The 21762-nt window shown below is 36.8% G+C and overlaps 1 protein-coding gene across 5 annotated transcripts in view; it reads left to right on the forward strand.

Annotated features, from left to right (window-relative positions):
• Positions 1-21762, forward strand: part of CNTN1 (contactin 1) — a 249875-nt gene that overhangs the window by 7615 nt on the left and 220498 nt on the right. The window lies entirely within an intron of this gene.

Genomic DNA, 21762 nt, shown 5'->3' on the forward strand with positions numbered 1-21762 from the left:
CTTAAAACCTAGAAAATTAAACTTAAGGGAATTTTTAAAAAACAACACAATCAAACCAAGAAAATGCAGAACATTTTCAACTCAAAGTAAGTTTCTTCTTGTGTTACTGTGTTGGACCCACAGTGGTAATCAACAGGATTGGAAAAGCTGAATCTTTTGCAGAAGCTCTTGAACTTTAAGCATGATGAATGACAGTATTAGAAAAGTGCAGTCCCTTTTATATACACCAGTGATAAAGCAAAATGGCATAATTGTAGTGCATTTGGCCAGGTACTTCTAATAGGGGAAAAGAGGTGAAAGACTGGAGTCCTGTCTATCTAGGCTTTAGAGAGAATGTGTCATGGTGGGTGAGGGCTCTTTTGCCAGTCTTCTGCAAGCACAGTCCTTTTCACTTCATCTTTTATATGCATCCTAATGACAGTGTCCTTATCCTCCCATAGCCATCTCAGTCTTCATTTTTTAGGTATGCTGGTCTTGACGATTCCAGAGTTGTCTTCAGTTTCTTGTTTCAGCCAGTCCTCTTGGTCCTTGCTTTTTGCCTGTCAGCATTCCTTCCATTTACTTTTCTTTATTTCTCAGAGCTTCCTCTTCTTGATTTGCTGTATCAGTCCAGTACAGTCTCCTTTTCTCCTTCTCCAGTCACTTTTTATGTGCTTTTACCAGAAACTGGTCTCAATTTTTACTCCTCCTTGTAGACCATAGAGTGGCTTTTGTTCTGCTGCACTGAAACAACCAGTACTTTCTTCTTAGTTGTATAGGTTTTGGTCCATTTTTAGAGATAGAGGAAAGAGCATAGCATTAGCTCAGATCTTGCCTATGTTGATGGCTTTAAACCATAGTCACATTTTTTGAACTGCTGAAAGAAGAAAAAAAAAAAAGATGATCAAATTTTTCAATGAGGCATACAGGTATGTGTTTATATAAGTGCATTGGCAGAAAGCAAGGACAGACGGGACACTTACTTTGCCAAAGTTCTAAGCAGAAAACGTTAGAAATGCCGAGCAACTTATTCCTAATTATTAAGAGACAGCAATTCTTACTGGAGCATATACTGTATTTTTGCTTAACTCCGCTAAGTTTTGGGTGATTCTGAACTGACAAGTAAAATAACTAGCGATTTGTGTTTTGTTTGGGTTTATACTTTTATTTTATGTTGAAGTTTTGTTACAGCTAGTGTGGTGCAATACTTACAAAAAGATGCAAGCCTCTCACTGACTTGAGATCTCAATAAAACTGTCACTGGTGGAGTTCCCACCATATCATAGTGTTTTGTTTACAATAAGGTAGTCCTTTTGATGTGATAGAAATACTATTTGCAATAACTTAGTAACTCTTGTGTCTGAAATGGGGGGCATGGATGAGATGTGGTTGGCACCACAGACTGACTATAATATTTCATGTGAGAATATGCAAAAACATTTTCGTATTTGTGGAATCTTCTTAAAAGCTCATATTACCAGTGCAGTGTTGAAATGGAGAAATACAAAGATGCGTATTTGGCAAGTACTTGGCTTGTATTTATGTAATACTTTATAATTGACACATAGTGGCTAGGTTATGTGTTGTTCCCATGCAAAGGAGTTAACTTGTAGCATAGAGATCATGATTTAGTCATGAGATGGGTGTTCTTTTTATAGCTTTATTAGAAACATCCTGCTTTATCATAGGCAATTCAATTTTTCCCAGTTTAGCTAATAGTTGAACGCAAGCATAACTCTAAGTTGCTGCTGGTTCCTGGTCAAGCCAGTACTCAAAGTTGTTAGGCATGTATTTGAATTTACTGCTGTATTAGTTTCTGCATGGAATTGTTTTTCTTATCTATAAAATCTGAGTTATGCAGTTCAGCTTAATAACTTCTAAATTTAATTTGTTTGTAAAAACCAAGGAAAGTTGTTGGTATATTCAGTCAAGCATTGGAACAGATTATTCAGAGAAGTTGTGCAGATTTCTTCCTTGGAAGTTTTCAAGACTCAAATGGGTAAAGCCTCCAGCAATGTGATCCAGTGTCTTAGCTGACCCTGCTTGGAGCAAGAGGCTGGGCTAGAAACCTCCTGAGATCCCTTACAACATGAATTATCCTATGAAGTTATCCTGTAATTTTCTATAAGGGGGAAGCATCAATATACAGTCTGAACAGTACTCTCTGAAAGGGGAAGGATAGCTTTGCCAACAGGCAAAATGTTTAGTGTCTGAAGGAAATATTTAATGTTACAGACTGAATTCCCTTTTTAGTTTGCATTAGTAACTGTATTTAAATGCACTGCTAGATTTGCTGTGTGCATTAGGTAGGCTTGATGTTATATTATAGGTCTGTTTTATGGGAGATAATAACAAGATTCAGTAGTTTGGTCAGTTAACATTGGTTTGTTGCAGCGAGCTGTAGCACTGAAGTAATGATACCTCTTCAGTTTCTTCAGAAGAAACGGTCCCTTTTATTAGAACAGCTGTTTTATATTGTGAAACATTTTAAAAACAAAATCTCTCACACAATCTGAATGTACATATTTAAAACAAACATTGAATGTTGGTAAGTGGAACAGGCTGATCATGAACCTACTTAAGGTACTTACCTTTCTGGGAATGATCAGTGCTTGCTGAATGAGGGAGATAACTAGATGCCTTGTTTCAAGCAGAGGGATGGGACAACAGGAGGTACTGGTTCTAACACATCAGCTGCAGTGAGATGGAGAATTTCGGATTTACCACAACTGGGAAAGAACTCCATGTCACTTTAAACTTCTCTGTTCTGTAAACCCAATGAGTGTTTTGAGTTCCTGCTTATAATTCAAGTAATATGTCATGCAGTGATGAAAACATATTTTTTTTTAAAACTATCTTGATTTTATGAATGTAATAAATTCACCTTTCATGTATGGTTTTGTTTTTCACTATGTCTGTTCTTCAGGCTTTCCATGTTCAAGCCTCGCCACAGCTTAGGAGAAATAAAATAACTTGTTATGTTTCTTGCATGAGAAAAGAGAAGGAGCCTGATACATTAAATATTTCTTAATGAAGACTTCCTTCTAGTTAACTGGATTACCAGCCAGTGTGCTCTCTTTGAAACTTGAAATAAAGCTGACTTTGTTTTGATAAAGGCAGTCAGTTGTCTTGCCAACTACTCACTGGTAAGACCTAAAATGAAGTTGAAAAGAAATTAAATGTCTTGATACGTTGAAAATCAAACCTGTATTTTCCTTTACGAACCATTATTAGCAAATTTCTAAAAGTGCCTAGTAGGGTAAGTTACCTTTTGATAAGACTTGCTGTTTCTAGAAGTTAGAAAGTTGCTAGTAGTACTTTAGCAAAAAGTATTGCATTTTTTCACTATGAACATGTTTGAGCAAAGCAAAAAGAATAAGGATTAAGATAAATGAAAAAGAGCAGCTAGACATATACATTTTTTGTTTTCTGTATTTCTTCTGAAGAAAAAGGCCATCAATCTTTTGTACTATTGCCAGAAGCTCAGCTCTCCTTTCATCAGCTGTCTCCAGTTTAGTTCTTTTATAAAAATGAACTTTGGAATATTGAACAGTTTCCACTTCAGATTTTCATTATAAAGGAGCTCCAAGGGATGCCAGCTGCTGTTGAAATAGATCTTATGAAGCCAGGCATTCTGAAATGCTCCTTTTCCCCCTTCTTGTCACTTCCTGAACTCTCTTTGCTCTTGATTTTTATTAAACCTTTTCTTACTGACTTTTACTGGCCCTGTAATTTTTCAAAATTTTTTTACATATTAATGTTTTGAAAAAGTATCCAGTTCTGTCACACTAGGTGTAGCAATGATATCCCTGGAAAAGGCATAATCAGGCCATCACAATTGCAAAATTAGTCTAGAGCTTGACCATAATATGTTGTTTTTGAAAGTCACAAACTAAAGACTGATTAACATGGAATTTAACCTGAGCTTAATAAAAAAGTAGGAATTTCTTTTTGATTGTTACAACACATAAAACCTGCGCCAGCTATTGCAAAAAAAAAAAAACCACCACCAAACCCCAAAACCCCTAAAGAATAACTAGTGGAATAGTGCCAATGCTGACTTCTGTTCTAAGAACTGGGGTGATAGGTGATACAGCTCAGTTCTACTTTGTTGTTTAAACATCTTCCATTTCAGTTTTGCATTAGGTCTTGTCAGATGAATACTTTGGTTTTGGTTTTTTGTTGTGGTTTTTGTGTTGTTTTTTTAGTTAGTGTAGAAGAAAAGGCTTATCCCTCAGATAAAACCTAATGAAAATTATTTTAAAAGTGCATAACAGAAAAAATATATAACTGTCTCATCTGACACATTGATCTGGCCGCATCCAGTCACCATTACATTAACGTGTATTTGTATACGTACACAAACATATCTATATGCATGGTCATTTTTGGTTTTTTTCCTTCCCCAATGCACTTCTATTTTTCTGAAGATAGTGGACTGCAGAAGAAAATTATTTCTAATAAATACCCCAAAAATGATGAAAGGAAAGTGAAGTAAATAATGTCAGGTAGGGTGATTTTTAAGAAAGTTTAGAAGTTACTAACTGCATTATTAAAATGTCTATAAACAGTACTTTGAGTTACTTAAGTTGTATTAATGGAATTAACAAGAAAAAGAAAGTATACTTACTTGGTAATGAATGCTTTTTATTTGTCTGGGGACCTTCCACCAATATGTGCAAAAAAACCAGAGTCATTACTTGAGGGATTTTCTCAAACTGAAGTATTTCTCCCTCTTTCTTCTTGGAAAAATTGTATTGAATATGAATCAGGAGCAAAACAAGTGTAAACTCTCCCTCTGGGATAGTGAAGTGGATAATTGTTTTAAAAACATTAAATTGCTTTTTTATTTTTCATGTGATGGTGATCAGTGTTTTATTAGCTAAGTATACTTCAGATGACTAAAGGGTTTTGAATGAAAAAGACTTGATTGCATTTTCATTACCAGCAATTTGCTGGTTCATTTACTATTAGGCTGTGTGATTACAAAAGGTGATTTTGAGGCATAAAGGAAAGCAGTATGCCTGAGAAGAAAGAGTAGTTTGCACTTAGATGTATAGGTGAGATACAGAATAAGATAAATCTGACTAAACCAAGTATTTTGTTGTGGAAATAGGATGTTTGAATCTGCTGCTTATAATGGCGGAGTCCTACAGAAACTTAAAGGCATAAAGAAAGTTTTGTAGTTAAAACAGCCCCAGGTTTGTAATAAAGCACAGCTGTTCCCATTTCCCCTCACATTCTTTTATTGTAATACATTCTGTGGGTTCTCTATGGACCAGCTGACCCGGTCTTAAATGTGGCTGAACCATAAAACCTGTTTTGTCTCATTTCTGTGAGATCTTATTTGAAGCGTTCCAAAGATATAAAGACCTTTTTTTTTTTTTTTTCTTCAGTGTGATTAACTCCACTCCAATGTGATGTTTGTATCTGAAATTAGAGCAGCTTCATATAATTCAGACCTTGCCTATGCATATACTGGAAGGAAGCACAGAGGTTTAGGATTGTTTGTTTTTCTTTTAAACTAGGACAACTGTGAAAGAACCATACTTTAGTGTATTACCATATACTTATGTATTGCGTCAATTTTATTTACATTAATGTAGGAAGCTTTTGTGGCCTACTGACTATTTTTTTTAGCTGATGTTATGCTTGTCAATGTTGCTAACTGAAAGTGATTAGGTAAATCTTACAAATAGTCACTAAGGTTTCCCATGTGTGTGGCTTTTTCAGTTTTTTTTTTTTTTAAAAAAAAAAAACACCAAACCCACCAGACACCAAGCACTTTTTTCCTCATTTATGCTAGCATTTCCTGGTACTGGTGTGATAAGAGAAGAAAGGAAAATGTGAAAGGAATATATGTGCCTTTTTTGCCACTGTCAAAAAAAATTCTAATCTAGCACATAAACCAATGAGAACAGGTCACAATTTACTGTTGTGTTATTATTTAGTACTGTCAAAGCACCTGCAGTATTTATGTTACAGAACTAAATCAACTTTCAGAAATTCTTTGCAGAACAGCTTGAAGAAAAACTGGTGTATTAATATAAGTACAGTGGAGGATATGGAGCACCTTGAAATGCAATTTTTAATTCAGCAGTTCAGCACCTGTCTGTAGACAGCCCCTTGCTCAGGTCAGCATACTTGTAGGTAGAACTATTTTGATACTTGTTTGTCACTGTCTAAACTAAAGCACTCCAAACATTTAAAATATTCTTGGCCTTTTTTTCAAGGATTTTCATGGTTAATGAGGTATTGCGCTTTTCTTTAGATACCAAATCTCTTTTTATAAGAGGGGAAAAACATCTACTGTGTGGGTACAAGCTAGATAATGTGCTATTTAATGGGATGTGGAAGCAGCCAAAGAGCAGTTAATTTGGTAGTTTGACTTGAAGACATTGTAATCTAAAATAACAAAATAATTCTAAGGGAAATACAGTTACTTGTATAGCTAATAAACTACGTTTTGGAAATACTGATTTACTGGCAGGGTGATTCCAGTTCAGCTTCATAAAACACAGGTCATCATTCCAGAGAGCACAGGGGCTAATTCTTGCCTGCTCAGGAGAATCTGTGGTTAAATACACATTCCCAATAATTTTTTGCTTGTCATGTTGACTTACTTATCTGAAAGTTTTATCAGACCGCAAAATTCATCAAGGGCTTTTCAGAGTTAAATATAGGTGGATTTAAATGAGAGAAGTTTTTATTAGCTCTTAGCATTAGGCCTTTAACCTTTATCGTCCAGATGCAAGTTTTGGGCTGGGCTGAGCACTCTCTGGCTGAAGATGTTAGCCATAGTATAGAATAACAGGTTTAGGTGTTTGGAGACAGTCATACTTCCAAACAGTCCTTCAGGATGTTGGTAAGCACTTACATAAAAAGTGTATTTTTATTTGTGGCTTTATGTCTGTTAATCTACAGTTTGGGTTCTTTTGTTTTGGTTTGGTTTTTTCTTGTTCTGACCTCTGTTCCTGATCCATGGGATCTTTTCCTGGGAAAAGTACATATGAAAAAGCGTCAGTGTGTGCATTTGGGTAATATTTTCAAAGGCTATTGAATCTTGGAAAAAACCAAAATTTTCTATTGCTGGATATATTAGTATTGTTTGTGTTCATGCTTGTCTCTGAAGTCATGGCCCATTAACACTTGTAAACCTGGCTATCAATTTGGGTGGTTCTCTTCCCTGGAAGTTCTCTTGATGGCCTGGGGAGAACCCCTTGGGTAAACTTGATCTCAATTCTAGGAGATACAAACATCACATTGGAGTGGAGTTAATTGGAGTGATGAGAAGCTGAGTCAGAGGAGGTAATAGATAACAAGTGCCAACACACATTTCTTAATTTGCCTAGCCTGTTCTGTACTTCAGACTGAAGTTGTCTCGTCTGCATGGTCTTAAATTCACATCAATGATTTAAAAGTAAATGGTCTGATTTTGCCCTATTCTGGATTAGAACTGCACATAAATGTACAAACTCTGTCTCAAAACCAGAGTAATCTGAGGCAGATTTCAGCCAGCAGTAGGAGTTTAGCCAGTTCTTATGTCCTGTAGTTGCCATGTTAGGTTCTTCAAGATTCTTCTAATCTGGAACATAATTACTTGTGAAATTATGTGTCTGCTTAGAGGTAGTTTAGTTGTCTTTCAGACTTTGTTCTTGTGAAAGGCACCCAAGAATTGGAGGTCCAATCAGTCTGTGAACATGTTTGCTCTTAATTAGATGGTAACTTCAGAACAGCAGCCTCTCAGAAGGCTTGTCAGGCGAAGATTATGGACTTCAACTGATCCCAGGTCATAATATGTAAACCTAATACCTAATTCATAATTTGAACCATAAGCCCACTGTCTCTTGAATTATCTAACAAAGTAAAGATAAATGAAGACTGTGATACCAGATAAAGACATACTTTCCTGTATTAAGTACAGGAGCATATAATCAAATCACATATGCAAATTAATATAGAAGGATTATTATTTTTAATCATTATGTGAAGATTTAATAGAGAATAATCTGAAACTTTAATTCAAACCAAGGAATTAAAAAAACCTGCTTGATGATTGAATATCCTCAAACTATGGATTGTGTTTTTTGTTAAAATCTTTCTTTCTGCATGCTCAAAACTCCCTGTTTTCTAAGTATTTGTAGTTCAGTTGTTGCTGTGATATTTTAAACAATTTATTGCTCTTCCTATACTGTACATTGTATGTGTTTCCAAATAATAATAATCTTTCTTATTTGGCATACTACATACATTTTTGCATGCATCTGTGACTTACTGTATATAATTTGTCCTTTTCTGAGGGAGGAATCATAGTCTGTCAATTAATTTATGTTTCACTTAGTTTGTATGAATATAGGGACACTTACAAAGATGAGCTTTTTAGTTGCAGTTTTGCATGTAGATAAGTAGAAACATCTGTATTCTTGTTTTTCAGTTAGTCGGACCTAGAAGGCTGCCTTAGAAGACAGCTGAAAGCTATGAAGGAGTCATTTATATATCAGTTTCTTAAATTGCTCATCCAGAGCTTTGGGTTTAAGTGTTTCCTCAGTTCAGCGTGATATAAAAGCAGAAATATTTGTGGCAGACTTTTAGAAATATTCTCTGATGGTTTGGTAGACCGTTGCAAATAGTGGGGTTTTTCTTGTTAATTCTGACTGCAGAAGTGTATATAAACATTACTGTGTCTCTTTTTTCTCTGTTGGTCTAGTGACAGTTGGCAGGTGCTAGCTTCCAGTAAGTGAGAGCTGTAAGCTACACAGCTTGGTAATTGGCATAGAAGTTGGGTAAGGAAATTGCTTCCTTCTCTTATGCTACAATAGTCTTTTTAAGACAAGTTCTTTTTCTTTTCCTTTTCCAGAGAAAATAAGCCATTATTCAATTTTCTGAAAGAAAGAGTGCATACATGTAGGCAGCATGAGGAAGTACTTGTCTTTGGAATGGCTTGCATTTTTGCTGAACCAACTGAGTTGACAGCTCAGTCTCACCAGTATTTTTGAAAACCAGTCAAAGAATGTTTGGAAGTTAAAGTGGGTGCCAGTTGGGAAAAACTTTAGGGGTACCTGTGTGAAATGAGTGGCAGAAGGCAATCCTGTACAATGAAAAGTAAAGTTGTCAGTTTGCAGTTATACAGAGAATGGCTTCTTTTTTCCTTCCATTAAAAATAACGTTTCCATACTGTGCATCGGAAAAGATGATTCTTTGCTCCTTCTTTTTTCTACCAGCTTACTGGAAAATGAGGAAGAGAAGTTACCTTTCTGCAAATTAGAGGAGAAAATATTATCCTGAGATTCTGTGGCAAGTGACTTCTATTGTTAAGATGATTTGTTAGGAATATGCTTATAAATTAACTTTCATTGAAGCAGCACTTCTTTGTGTCACTCATAATCAAACTGCTGTATAAACATACATTGTATGAATAGCAATAATAAGGTCCATTAAACAGGTATAGAAACCTGATGAAAGACTGGAAAGTAAAATGGTACAGTTAAAAACATTAAGGCATGTGTGGAAAATGTGGGAGCATCTTGGTGTCTTCCTCTTTGAACACCCTATCTCCTCCTTTAAATTCATGGTACAATAAATTTTCTTTCAAGAAATGTATGATTTTTAGGACAGATGGATAAACTGTTCTTTATATATTATTTATACTTGAAACCATTTAGCAATTTCCAATAAAATACAACTTCAGTCTTTCTGTTTAAACCAATGTAATTATGTATGTTGCAGACTGGAAAGGATTCACCTTGAAAATGGTATCAGCAAATGCTAGATTCTCTTTGTAACATTCTCTGACTTGATGTGGGTCTTGTGTTCTAACTTTATACACCTTCAGTGTTGATACTTTATTCCTTCGTCTTAAGTTTATACTACTCTTGTTACTTTGAGTCAGAAAATCATAGGCTTATTCATCTGAAAGAAGACACCCCCACTTTTATCAATGAAACATTGATACAGCAATTATGCAATTTATTTTGTTTACATTTTATACAGCTAGCTTTATAAATATACTTGTATAGCACAGTTGTATTTTAATGTCGTTTGAAGCTTGTTAATTACATAAGAATTGTATTTGTCAATACAGTACTTTTTTAGGAGTATTGCCATTTCAGACTTCACAAATGATTTAGCAATGAGGCTTATGTAATATGATTTATATTGGTTTGGGTTTTCTGTTTGTTTGGTTTTATTTTTTTAAATGGTGCATCAGTGGCATTAAAAGTGGGTTCTTTTGTAGGAAATTACGGCTGAAAGACATTTAAAATTGTGTTTTGCTTCTAACAGTTACTGAATTTTTTGGCAGTGAGTATGGGTACAAATCGCAGTGCACTTCAAGTCAGAATTACAAAATTCACAGAAATCTGGCATTCTGTAAGCCTAGAGGAGTCCCTTCATCCATTAGATACAAGATCTGAGCTGATAATGTCATGGAGTTGGTAGTACCTTTTCTTCTTAGTAAGTCATAATAAAACATTTATTTGACTATATTTTTGGAGACAAATTGTATAAAGAACAAAACAACATGGTGAAAAAAATACATTATTCTCCAGGTATTGTAATGCATGTCAGGGTGTGTAGGAGACTGGGTCCTGATCTCTTTGAGAGCATCCAAACATGCTTGTAAGTTTTCTTTACCCTCATAGGGGGGCAAGTCAGGGAGAGAGAGGTCCCAATGAAAATTTATTAGAACAACCTTTATTAATTAAACTTTTATTATAAATAGAATCAAGCTGTTATTAAAAGCAGGTAACTGTTTGCTCAGTACCTTTGCTCGTTCCCTCCCACTGTTCTCACAGCCACGGGTACGCGCTATCACATAGACATGGCCGCACACGCAGTCACTCAGTCACGCAGATGGAGGCCAGCCCAGCTGCTCACTGCGGAGAGCTGCACTGGCGTGACAGTGGCTTCTAGGCAGATGTGCAGATAGTCCCCTGTGGTGTCCCTTGGCTCCTCGAGAGTCCCTTGCAGAGTCCTTTGTTTCCTCAGCAGCACATGCAGTCCTCGTGCCTGTGACGGCGCACAGCTGCCGCTGCCACCTCAGATGTGGTCCGAGCTGCACAGCCCTTCGTTGGCGCTGGTATGGCCCAATGGCCTTGTGCATGCTTGGCAGGCTGGGCATCTTTCATTTCTTGAAGATGCAATAGGGTGAAAAATCTCCAGAGCTTGTTAGTGTTTGGTAGACTTTTATACCCTTGTTGCATGTACATTTGCTCTTTCTAGCCTGCTGCTTCCTGGTGACTGTTACTCATCCACACCTGTAGCGTCCATTTACAGAAACTCCCAGCAACAAGGCTTTTATGACAACACAACTCTTGGACAACTGGTATTTCAGCATGAAACTGCAATGGGAAGTCATCGACCTGTGAAACATTTTTCTCAACTTTCTTTCAATCTTAGTTTTACATTTGGAATTTTGAATTTTCTTTTATTATTCTATGTACTATATACTATGTACTTTTATGGAGCTTTTGTTGTTTGTTCCACTGGGACCAGGTTCAATACCATTTTCCAATTCTTATAAAACCAGTAACAAAAAATGTGTTACATCAAATGCATTTCATGACAATTTTATCTAACTTCTTTAATACAACTCCAATGGCAAATGTATTATTATAACTAAGTAAACTACTTCTGCAGAAGTAGTCGTCTTTATTTCAAGATTGCCCTTCCCCTTTCTCAATCACAAATATTAATAGCTTTTGTTCCATTTTACCAAAGTTTTGCAATTCAGAGTTCTTTTATTGAAGCTTGTGTTACCGTGAAACTTTACAGTTGATGGTGAAAATGGAAAGAAGTTAAATCTAGTGATTTACTGTAACTTTAAGGTACATTGCACCCTGTGCAGGTCTGTTTTCTTAGAAAGAAATAGAAGGAAGCATTATGAATTTCTGCTGTGATTAGCTGGTTATTAGGTTCGACATTAATTACACATGTGGAAGTATGCATTGGGAATAATTTAGCTGACGTCAGGGGAGTGGCACTGACATAAAACTGATTTTAATGAGCTATATGTGCAGAGACCTTCGAAGATGAGAAGTAATTTACGTAACATCTTATTTTGTTCACAAAAGAGTAGATTAATTCAGCTTTTTAGCTGCTATTAATTGGACAGCTCTCAAAGTACTATTTGTTCACTGCAAGTAAGATGAAAAGATCTGACCTAGAAATGTAAAAGCACTAAATTACTGTTCTGTCAATGCTATTCAATACTGTCCTATCAACTGCTTTTACTACATAAAATTATTTTCATATTTTATGTTTTTACATGCCTGAACAATATCTGAACCCTCTCCTATGAGGATTCCCTTATAACCTACTGTCTTAGCTGCTTGAAGGTCACTCCAGGTACCCCTGTAGATTCTTAGACAATGTTGGCATTAGATTATACACAACTTGTAATGGCCATATGCCATCAGATGATCTCTGAATTTTCTCATGTAATACCCTATGGCTTTCCATGGATAGATATATAGAACAAGAATGAAATTAAGTTTATTGCTATGCAAAAGCCATTTCACTAGCTCTGTTTCATATGTTGATTTGGCTGCAAATGAAATAACAATATAATTGAAGAAGGTATTTTTTTTCTAAATTGGAATCTCATGTGAGTGTTAGACATCAAGCTAGTTGGCTTTACCATTGTATGTCAGGTAAGTTATTCCTCTGCTTTTTGGTGTCTGTGGGTGCTTAGCAATTCATATATCCTTTTGATACCAATTGCAATGTGGAGCAATGTTTTTATTTCAGTTCAAGATTCTTAATTACCTGAATAGTTCATTTGGCTCTGATATGTACCTTCGAGCATATTGGCTGCAGCATGTTCACTTGATAGTTTCACTATATGGGGTTGTCAATTTTATGTGATGAATAGCTCACTAATTAGGGAGGTATTCCATACTTCGTAACTCTACAATGAATTGTGAATTTTATTCATTCTTAAAAAGATCTAATTCAGATTATTTAGGTATCACTAAGGTGTATTTTTAATAGCATATTTATAACTCTGAATCTTGAGATAATTTTCTAAGAACGTGCAAGTAAATTAGACAGTTAATTTTAATTAAAATTAACTAAAACCTGTGCTCTCACAGGAAATTAGTATCTGTGTCTGTCTGTCTTTTGTTTCCATTTTTGTTCTGAATTATTATGGTAATGTAACTAAGCAATTTGACTTTGTCATCACTATTAATATTGACATGTTATGTATAAATTTTTGAATACTTCAGTTTGTATTAAGTGAAAATTAGGTTTGTTATTTTATAGGCTACCAAAAAGCCATGTAAACAATGATTAACTAAGGCTACTGTGATAGTAATAAAAACAAAAGGCTGTTGTCGTTTAGTGATAGCTACTTTGTATGTAACAGTTCTTGGCTCCCTAAATAGTTAAAATAACATCGATTTAAAATAGAGTAAAGGCCAAGTTTTAAAGTATTTCAACCATTTTTATATTGTTATTGCTTAGTGACGACAGTCAAGTAAAAAATCAGTGGCTGTCAGATACCAGGTATTACCTGTGTTCATCTAAACTTTATTGATTGATGTGTACACATCCTGCTGAATATTTGGGAGCAGGGAGGGAGGAGGGGTTTTGGTAGATTTAATTTTTTGATAGTTTTGCAGTGTTTTTCAGCTTCAATTGATGATAATGCAATTCCTCATTTTAGTGTAGTCATTCTGCTTGCTTCTAACTGTTTTCATAAGAGTTATTAATCCTAAAGATTTTTGTTCTGATTTTTGCTATTATAAAATAGCAGAAATCTAATTTATAAAGAGATATAGTGCCGTATTTTTAAAGTACGTACTCAGATTATTTGTTCATTTGGAATAGAATTGAATGCGTTGTTTACGAACAAGTAAGGTTTGGGGTGGAAGAAGTTTAGCATTTTCAACATAGGTTTGCATACCTATTTCATGGCTCTGAGTTTGTTTGAATATTGAAATATATGAATCCTGTGCTCATATGAATTTCATATATATTGAATGATATCCCAGATGATTTCATCTGTTGCTTGCAATAGAGGCGATATATTAATTTTGAGAAGTAGCAGAGAGTGATTATTTTTTTTCTTAGTAGATGAGCTCCTGAAAAATGTAGAAGTTGTTGTCTCATACTTAAAAAGTAAAAATATTCTTCTTAAAATTATCTTTGATTTATTAAACAGTGGTGACTTAGGACAGGATTTCTAAACTCTTGGAGTGGTCAGTTACTCAGTGTAATACTTCAAATGAGGAGCAGCAGCAGGCGAGGAAGTGTCAGCCTGTAGTGGGTTATTTTTTATCTGCTTTTGAGTGTCAAATTTATTTATTTATTTTTAATGTGAACAGGCTCAACCATGCCAATCTCTTTTCTCAAAATGCCAACCTCCTTGCAGTTTAATGTGTTTGACATATTTTAATGGAAGTACCTGATTGCACTGTGTAATTTGGAAGAACTATGAGTCCTTGGCTGGAAGAAAGAAAAGACTTTGAGGAGAATTGGGAAGAACATGCTGACCCCACAACTACTATCAGAACAGTGCAAATCTCAATGGTCCTTTAAAAGCAAATTCTCTTAAACTATTTTCCAGTTTAATTTATCTCCTTTCATTTGCCTCTGTAGCTTAGTTTAGCTCACAGACATGCAGGGTCTCACCAGATAATCCCCCAAAGACAGTGCTTGTATTTGTTATTTTTCTGGGCACAGTGTTTTATCTCCTCTCAACCCATGGTTCATGATAGTGTTTCTCGTCCTCTTATGAGTGACATTCCAAGTAACACCCTTAGATGTTTGGATTGAGGGTTGTGAGCATGCTATTTTTCTTGATATATACTGTATTTTAGTCCTAATTTTTTCCCTTTGTCCAGTACTTAAAGCTATTGAAAGATGTAAGCACAGTCAAAAAATAGAATAAAGTTTGAATAATTATCATAGATGCAAAGGAGGAAGAACTCTACTGAATTTAATTGCTTGATGACAAGATCTATTTCAGTTTAAATTAAAAAGTAATGCTGGTTTGGGGGTTTGGTTGGTTTTTTTGGTTTGTTGGATTTTTTTATGTAATGCAATAGGTTGGTAGTTTTAGAATATTCACTATGTTTAATTTTGAATAAGTTTTGTGTTCTGTTCTGGGATTTTGGTAGCTGTTCAAACAAGAGCATTCTCTATTGACACATTCGTGCAGGTGGTTGTCCTGTGCAATATGTGCAAGGATGTTCTTTTCTCAGGGACTAATTTTCAGCTTTGACTGTGAGAGTTGGGGATTATGTTCACTTTTCCCTCTCAGATTCAGATGCTGATGTGGACTCTGGAGACTAGTCTTCTGGTTATCACTAGAGGCAGTAAATGAAAACTGGAAGATGGAAGAAATAGGTCATGTTTTATGTTCGGTTTTTGAGATTGTCACTAAATGGAGTAATAGAAAAGTCAATGCATATTGAAACCTCAGGGCATCATTTGCTGGTGCTGATACTGTCATGAGGTGGAGTTTGGCAGGTCATGGATTAAATATTTTCATGATTGGATTTAGTAAGAAAAGAGATGATGATGATGTTTCAATTTGAATTTGTGCATGATTCTAGTCAAAACGGAAGTGTGGTTTGCCCTTGACTATTTTTTCCTGTATAGATTGGTAATTGATTGTAGTTTATTTGTCTTTGAAGAATTTACTTTTTGAAAGAGATCATGTTTTTAATGACTTGGTAAATTCTAGGAAGAATGCATTAGAAATCACTTCAAATACCTGTCACTTATTACATCATTCAATTAAAAACATCCTTTTGCTTCTCAGTTAGATATCTCTTAAAAAACAAAAACCCCATCCTGGAATGCTTAAATTATTTTTGTTGATAGAAATAAATGTGAGTGAGCCATCTGAACAGCCAAGAGTCTACAAGTCCCAAGGCACAAAACATCTCCCATTGAATCAAAATGGATACATGGTAGTGTTATTAAAATATTTTACTTCAAATTTTACATTCCTTTTAAGTATTTACATGGAAGGTCTGGGAATTTATTCAACCTGTGTTTTTTAATGAAAGGGGAGGAAATAAGTTTGACATTATTTCAGCTCCTTAGAAATATATTTCTGTCCTGAGTGCTGGCAAATTCTGTTTATAGACATTGTTTTGGGTTCCTCTGGGATTTAGTAAGAAGTACCATAAAATCGTGAAATGAAACATTTATAAAAATTAGTTGACTGAAAAATAATATATTCCCATCTTTGTCATAGTGGTAGTTTAATGTTTCTTTTTCACTTCGAAAGACAAAGGTGTAAGGAAAAGATGAGCAGGAGAATATTTAAAAAATATGCTTTCACATACTAAATTTGTAGGTGAATAAAATATACTAATCATATGTCTGCTCATTTGTGATAAATGTGAATATGTATTATTAAAGATTTTAAATTTTCAGTCATTCCAGTTTTTACAATTGAGAACTTTTAAGTATTTTAATTTGACATTGTCCATTTGCTGATGCAGGTAGCAGTCATGTCAAATAAACAGATGTGTTTTCATCAAAGTACATTGTCATCTAGTACTAAACTCTACGGTTTGCGTGGCAAGGTTTTGGTAACAGGGGCTACAGCGGTGGCTTCGGTGAGAAGATGCCAGAAACTTCCACCATGTCCAGTGGAGCAAGTGCCAGTTAGCTCCAAGATGGACCCACCGCTGGCCAAGGCCAAGCCCATCAGCGACAGTGGTAGCGCTGCTGGGATAATGTGTTTGAGAAGGGGGGAAAAACCTGTGCAACAGCAACTGCAGCAGGCGAGAGGCGTGAGGCTGTGTGAGCGGAGCGTCCCTGCAGCCCCCCAGGCCGGTGCAGACGGAGGGGCAGGGGGGGCTCCAGGCCCGGAGCAGAGGTTCCCCGGCAGCCCCTGGGGAAGCCCCTGGTGAGGCAGGCTGTGCCCCTCAGCCCATGGAGGGTAACGGTGGGGCAGATCCCCACCTGCAGCCCCTGGGGACCCCACGCCGCAGCAGGGGGTGCCCGAAGGGGGCTGTGACCCCGTGGGCAGCCCGTGCTGGGGCAGGGTCCTGGCAGGGCCTGTGTCCCCGTGGGGAGAGGAGCCCGGGCTGGGGCAGGTTTGCTGGCCGAGCTGGTGACCCCGCGGGGGACCCAGGCTGGAGCCGTCTGTGCCTGAAGGGCTGCGCCCCGTGGGGGGGACCCCGGGCTGGAGCCGGGCAGAGTGTGAGGAGGAAGCAGCAGCAGAAACATGTGATGAACTGAATGTAACCTCCATTCCCCATTCCCCTGCGCTGATCAGTGGGAGGAGGACATAGAGAAGTTAAGCTGTGAAGAAGGCAGGGGTGGGGGATGAGTGTTTTTTCTGATTTGAATGGTAACAAGTTAAACTAATTTCCCCAAGTCGAGTCTGTTTTGCCCGTGAAGGTAATTGCTGAGTGATCTCCCTGTCCTTATCTTGACCCACGAGCCTTTTGTTACATTTTCTCTCCCTTGTCTGGTTGAGGAGGGGAGGGATAGACCCAGGCTGGAGCGGTTTGTGAAGAGCTGCAGCCTGTGGGAAGGACTCAAGTTGGAGATCACAGAGGACTGTCTCATGTGAGAGGGACCCCACACTGGAGCAGAGGAAGAGTGTTGAGGCGCCCTGTGCCTGAGGAGGAAGGAATAGCAGAGACAACACGTGATGAACAGTATGTGATCGCAACCGCCATTCCCCATCCCTCTGCGCTGTTGGGAGGGGAGAAGGTAGAGAAAATGGGGAGTGAAGTTGAGCCTGGAAAGAAGGGAGAGTGGGGGGAAAGTGTTTTTAAGAGGTCATTTTATTTCTCATTTATTTGGTAGTAATTAAATTAATTTTTCCCTAAGTTGAGTCTGTTTGCCTGTGATGGTAATTGGTGAGTAAGCTCCCTGTCCTGTCTTGACCAACGAGCCTTTTGTTATGTTTTCCCTGTCCTGCTGAGGAGGGGAGGGATAGAGCAGCTTTGGTGGGCACCTGGCATTCAGCCAGGGTCAACCCATCACATAAATCCAAAGATATATAAACCTAAGATCATCCAAAGTGATCTTATGGAAGCTTGTTCCAGTAGGGAAAAAAAAAGGGGGGGTGTGGGAATTTGAAGGTGAAAAAACCCCTCATCTGCATACTGCTAATCCTTTATTTCAGCACGGAGAGCAAACAAACACAGATAACTTAATTTACCTGTTCTCAACCAATCCAAGGCAATGGAGAAGCAATGTTGTTTTGTATTCTTTTAGTTTGTTTTCTTTATTTGTTTATTTTTTTATTTATTTTTTATTTTGTTTACTGCTGTGGATGCAACTTCCAGATATGCTGACCTTCACAACCAGGTGAACTGCATGACAAGAAATTTTTGGTGATTGCATTATTTGGTAGATAAGTACCTATAATAAGTAGGGGTAGTATTTATTGACTGCAACTACCATGTTTAAATGTATGTTTTTGTATCTGAGTTATCACTTCATGCTTGCTAGAAAATTATTATTTTGTCATAGTGTTAAGCTAGAAGTTACATCAGTTACTGAAGTCACATATAGCAGTAGTTTTGTAGAGGATACATGACACTAATGAACAGAAATTTGGTATTTTTTATCACACATAAATGACAAGGGATTAAAGTACACATGCTTCCTAACAAAACACTGAGCATGTCAGCATGATAGCATGCCTTGCTTTGAGCTGTCCTGCTGTTTTGAGTAGTTGTGGAAAATGATCCCTTAATAATGTAATTTGCTTTCTTTTTTTAATAGAATAATAGGATTATGGGTTAAAAGCTCATGTTATTGACGTGTACATTTCCTCTTCAGTCTGAGGATTGTTACAATTTGTAGTCATGATTTCTGTTTCATAATGAAAGCTGCTGATCTGCCTCAAAAAATGGAAGAGTGCCGACTGCAGTGATTTGTGAAATACTGCTCTACATGAATCCAAATACCACAACTGGCTTTAACAAGTAGTCCTATCTGCTGGCCTTTCTTGTAGAGTCTCTGATGGACTGATTATTTCATATTTTCTTAGGGAAATGTTTAACCTGAGAACAACAACACAGAATAGTTACCTGTCTTGTTTGATGCGCTGGCAGGCATCAGTATGTAGCTCGGACCTACCTCTTGTCCCACTGGTAATTCTGGCTATGAGAGGCTTTGGGAAGACTTTCAAGAGATTGGATGCAATCTGGGAGGTGTTCTGGGAGAAGGGGCACTGGGGCCAGTTTGTCCTAAAGGAAAATGCCTGTGGGATCTACATTTTGCTATAGTAGAGCATAGGGCATATTCCTGGAAAACTTCCTAGGAACAAGTTGTCTACTTTAAAATAAGCTTATATTATATGACAGTTTTCCATCCTGTAAGTACAGTTCTTTAATATTTGCGCAAGTCTCAACTCCTTTAAATACCTCAAAAGTGTGTATTTACAAGAACGGTTGGTTGGTTTTGTTTTTTTGTTCTTTTTTTTCCTTTTTTTAAATACCCTATGTGTAAATAGTATGCTGAGTCATTCCCAAGTAGTGCCAAGTAAACTTTATGCCTTATAAATATTCTGTTTCATAAGCTGTCTTATTTTTGTCAGCTCCTATATATAGTGACTACTGAAAAAAACCCAACCCTGCTGTGTTTCACGGTCTCTTAAATATAGTTTTGGGTCACATAATCTTTTTGGAATGATTACATGCTTTGGTATACATGGTTTCAATCTTTCCCAAATTAGTGGGATTTTTTTCCCATGTATTTCAATCAAAGTAGAGTAGGTTGCTAAGCTAGGCTTTTATTATACAGAAATCATGAAGCCATGTTGATGAATAATGTGAAGGCAGAATGAAAAGTTCCCGTAGGTGGAGGCAATGGTGTTATTTGTGAGGCTGACACTGGCTCTTTCAGGCTGTTCAGTCTAGGTTGACTGGCACTTGACTTCCCTGGGTAGGCTGAGCACTGCTGGGATGGTCAGGATCCCCGTGGGGCTGGGCGGCTGCAGGCTGCTTGCAGCAGTGCTCTCCTCTCGGGGGTCCAATACAGAAGGGCTCTGAATGAGGGGCTGTAGTCTTCTGTTAGGTGGTACAAGGTATTTCTTACGTTGAATCACTTGCCATTTCTTCAAATATGTTGCCTTTTCATCATGATATCTCATTCATGTGAAATGAATCTGACCTGTGTGGACCTCCTTCCACTGTGGGATTTTTTGGGGGAAGAGAAGTGAAACGGCACGTGGAGTTAGATACTCCAGTCTACATGGATCTGCCTAACTCTCCCCTCTGGTCTTGGTGGGCTTGGCCTCTCTTGAGGGTAGAGTGTTGTTATACCCGTCTTTGAATTTCCTGTGCTCTGGGCAACAAATAATCAACGCTTTTCCAATCACAGCTTTCCAGTAATACTGTGAAAGAAAAATTCCTTCAGGGTGAAAACTCTTCTCTAATGGTTGTCATGGAAATGGAGAAGTGAGTGATTATATAGATTAATATCTTGGTTACATGTAAATGTTCTGCAACTTTTTCTGCCTTATCATTTAGGAGAAACATTGATTCTGTAACCACTGGACCATTAGTGCTTTCAGCTCAATTATAGCTAAGATTTGAGCCAAACCTATTTTAGTAAGTGTTTTGGTTTCATAGAGTTCTACAGACTGTTCAAGGTTTCAGCAGGCAAGGTTGGTTTTATGCTGTTGTTGCACAAGGAGAATTTTATAGTTTAATTAAATATAATCAATGCTTCAAATACTGGACCAATATCCAAGGGACATTTTACTTTTTTCCCCTCTCATTGCCCCTGTGACATTTCTAGTAAAAAGACTCCTCAAGAAGAACATTCCAGAGGAGCTGTAAAACAGGAGGTACTGCAAAATTGATCATAATTGCCTCAGTATGCTGCTTGTGGAGGCAAATTACTCTAGTGCATTCTGCTCAGGTGAGTCACAGTGCAATGTTGGAAAGTGATATTCCTCCATCCAAGAGGGTATTTAACTTTTTTTTTTAAATGCCATGTTAATGACGTAAACTGGTTTATCTTTAATAAAAGCAAGTATTGTACTAAATTTAATTGTTTTTGTTAACATGGTGTAACTTCATGACATTAGCATGACAATACTGATCTTTTGAATGTCTGTCCCCATTTCTGTGGAGTAGCTAACATGAAATGTTACCTTCTAAAGATACTTTTAGTTTAATTTCTATGTAGAAAAAGGTTTTAACAATATATTTTTATTTCATTCTGATGCAGGGCTTTTGACTTTGTTTAATAGCAATGTAAATGTACTGTTACACTAAAAGGAAAATTACAGTAAAAAACCAAACTTACTCTATTTTTATTGTCATATCTAAGTTCTGGTTTATAGTTGGATTTATTTATTTGAATGCTGTTTGGATTATATCTCAAAGATTGCAGTATTTCCACTAGATATGCTAGCTCTTATTAGTGTAATAATTAGTGTAATAATACTCCAACAAGAGTGTAGTGAGTGAGTCTTCACAGTTTGGTGCATAATTCAGGTAAAAGTTGAAGAAAAATACTTCAAGAATTATCTGAAAATGTTATTTTGCTTTGTTGGTAACTGAAAGCATAGCTTGATTCTGAGTATACTTCTTAGTGATTCTCCTCTCTAATGTCCATTCTATTTTTGGGTTTTGCCTTGGAAAGACAAAAAGGGCTGTTGTGTTTGAAGTGGCATTTTGTAATTAAGAATTTATTCTCTTGGAAATATTATCTTGGATGGTGGATGGAAGATAATGTCAGCAGAAAAGGTAGTCTGGAACCAGAGAATTACTTCTGTTGTACCTTGAGAACAATACGTATGAGAATGGAGTATACACTGAGCACACTGACTTTTGTGTGGAAGCC

Source organism: Falco punctatus (assembly GCF_963210335.1).
Source record: "Falco punctatus genome assembly, chromosome: 6".
NCBI classification, from domain to species: domain Eukaryota; kingdom Metazoa; phylum Chordata; class Aves; order Falconiformes; family Falconidae; genus Falco; species Falco punctatus.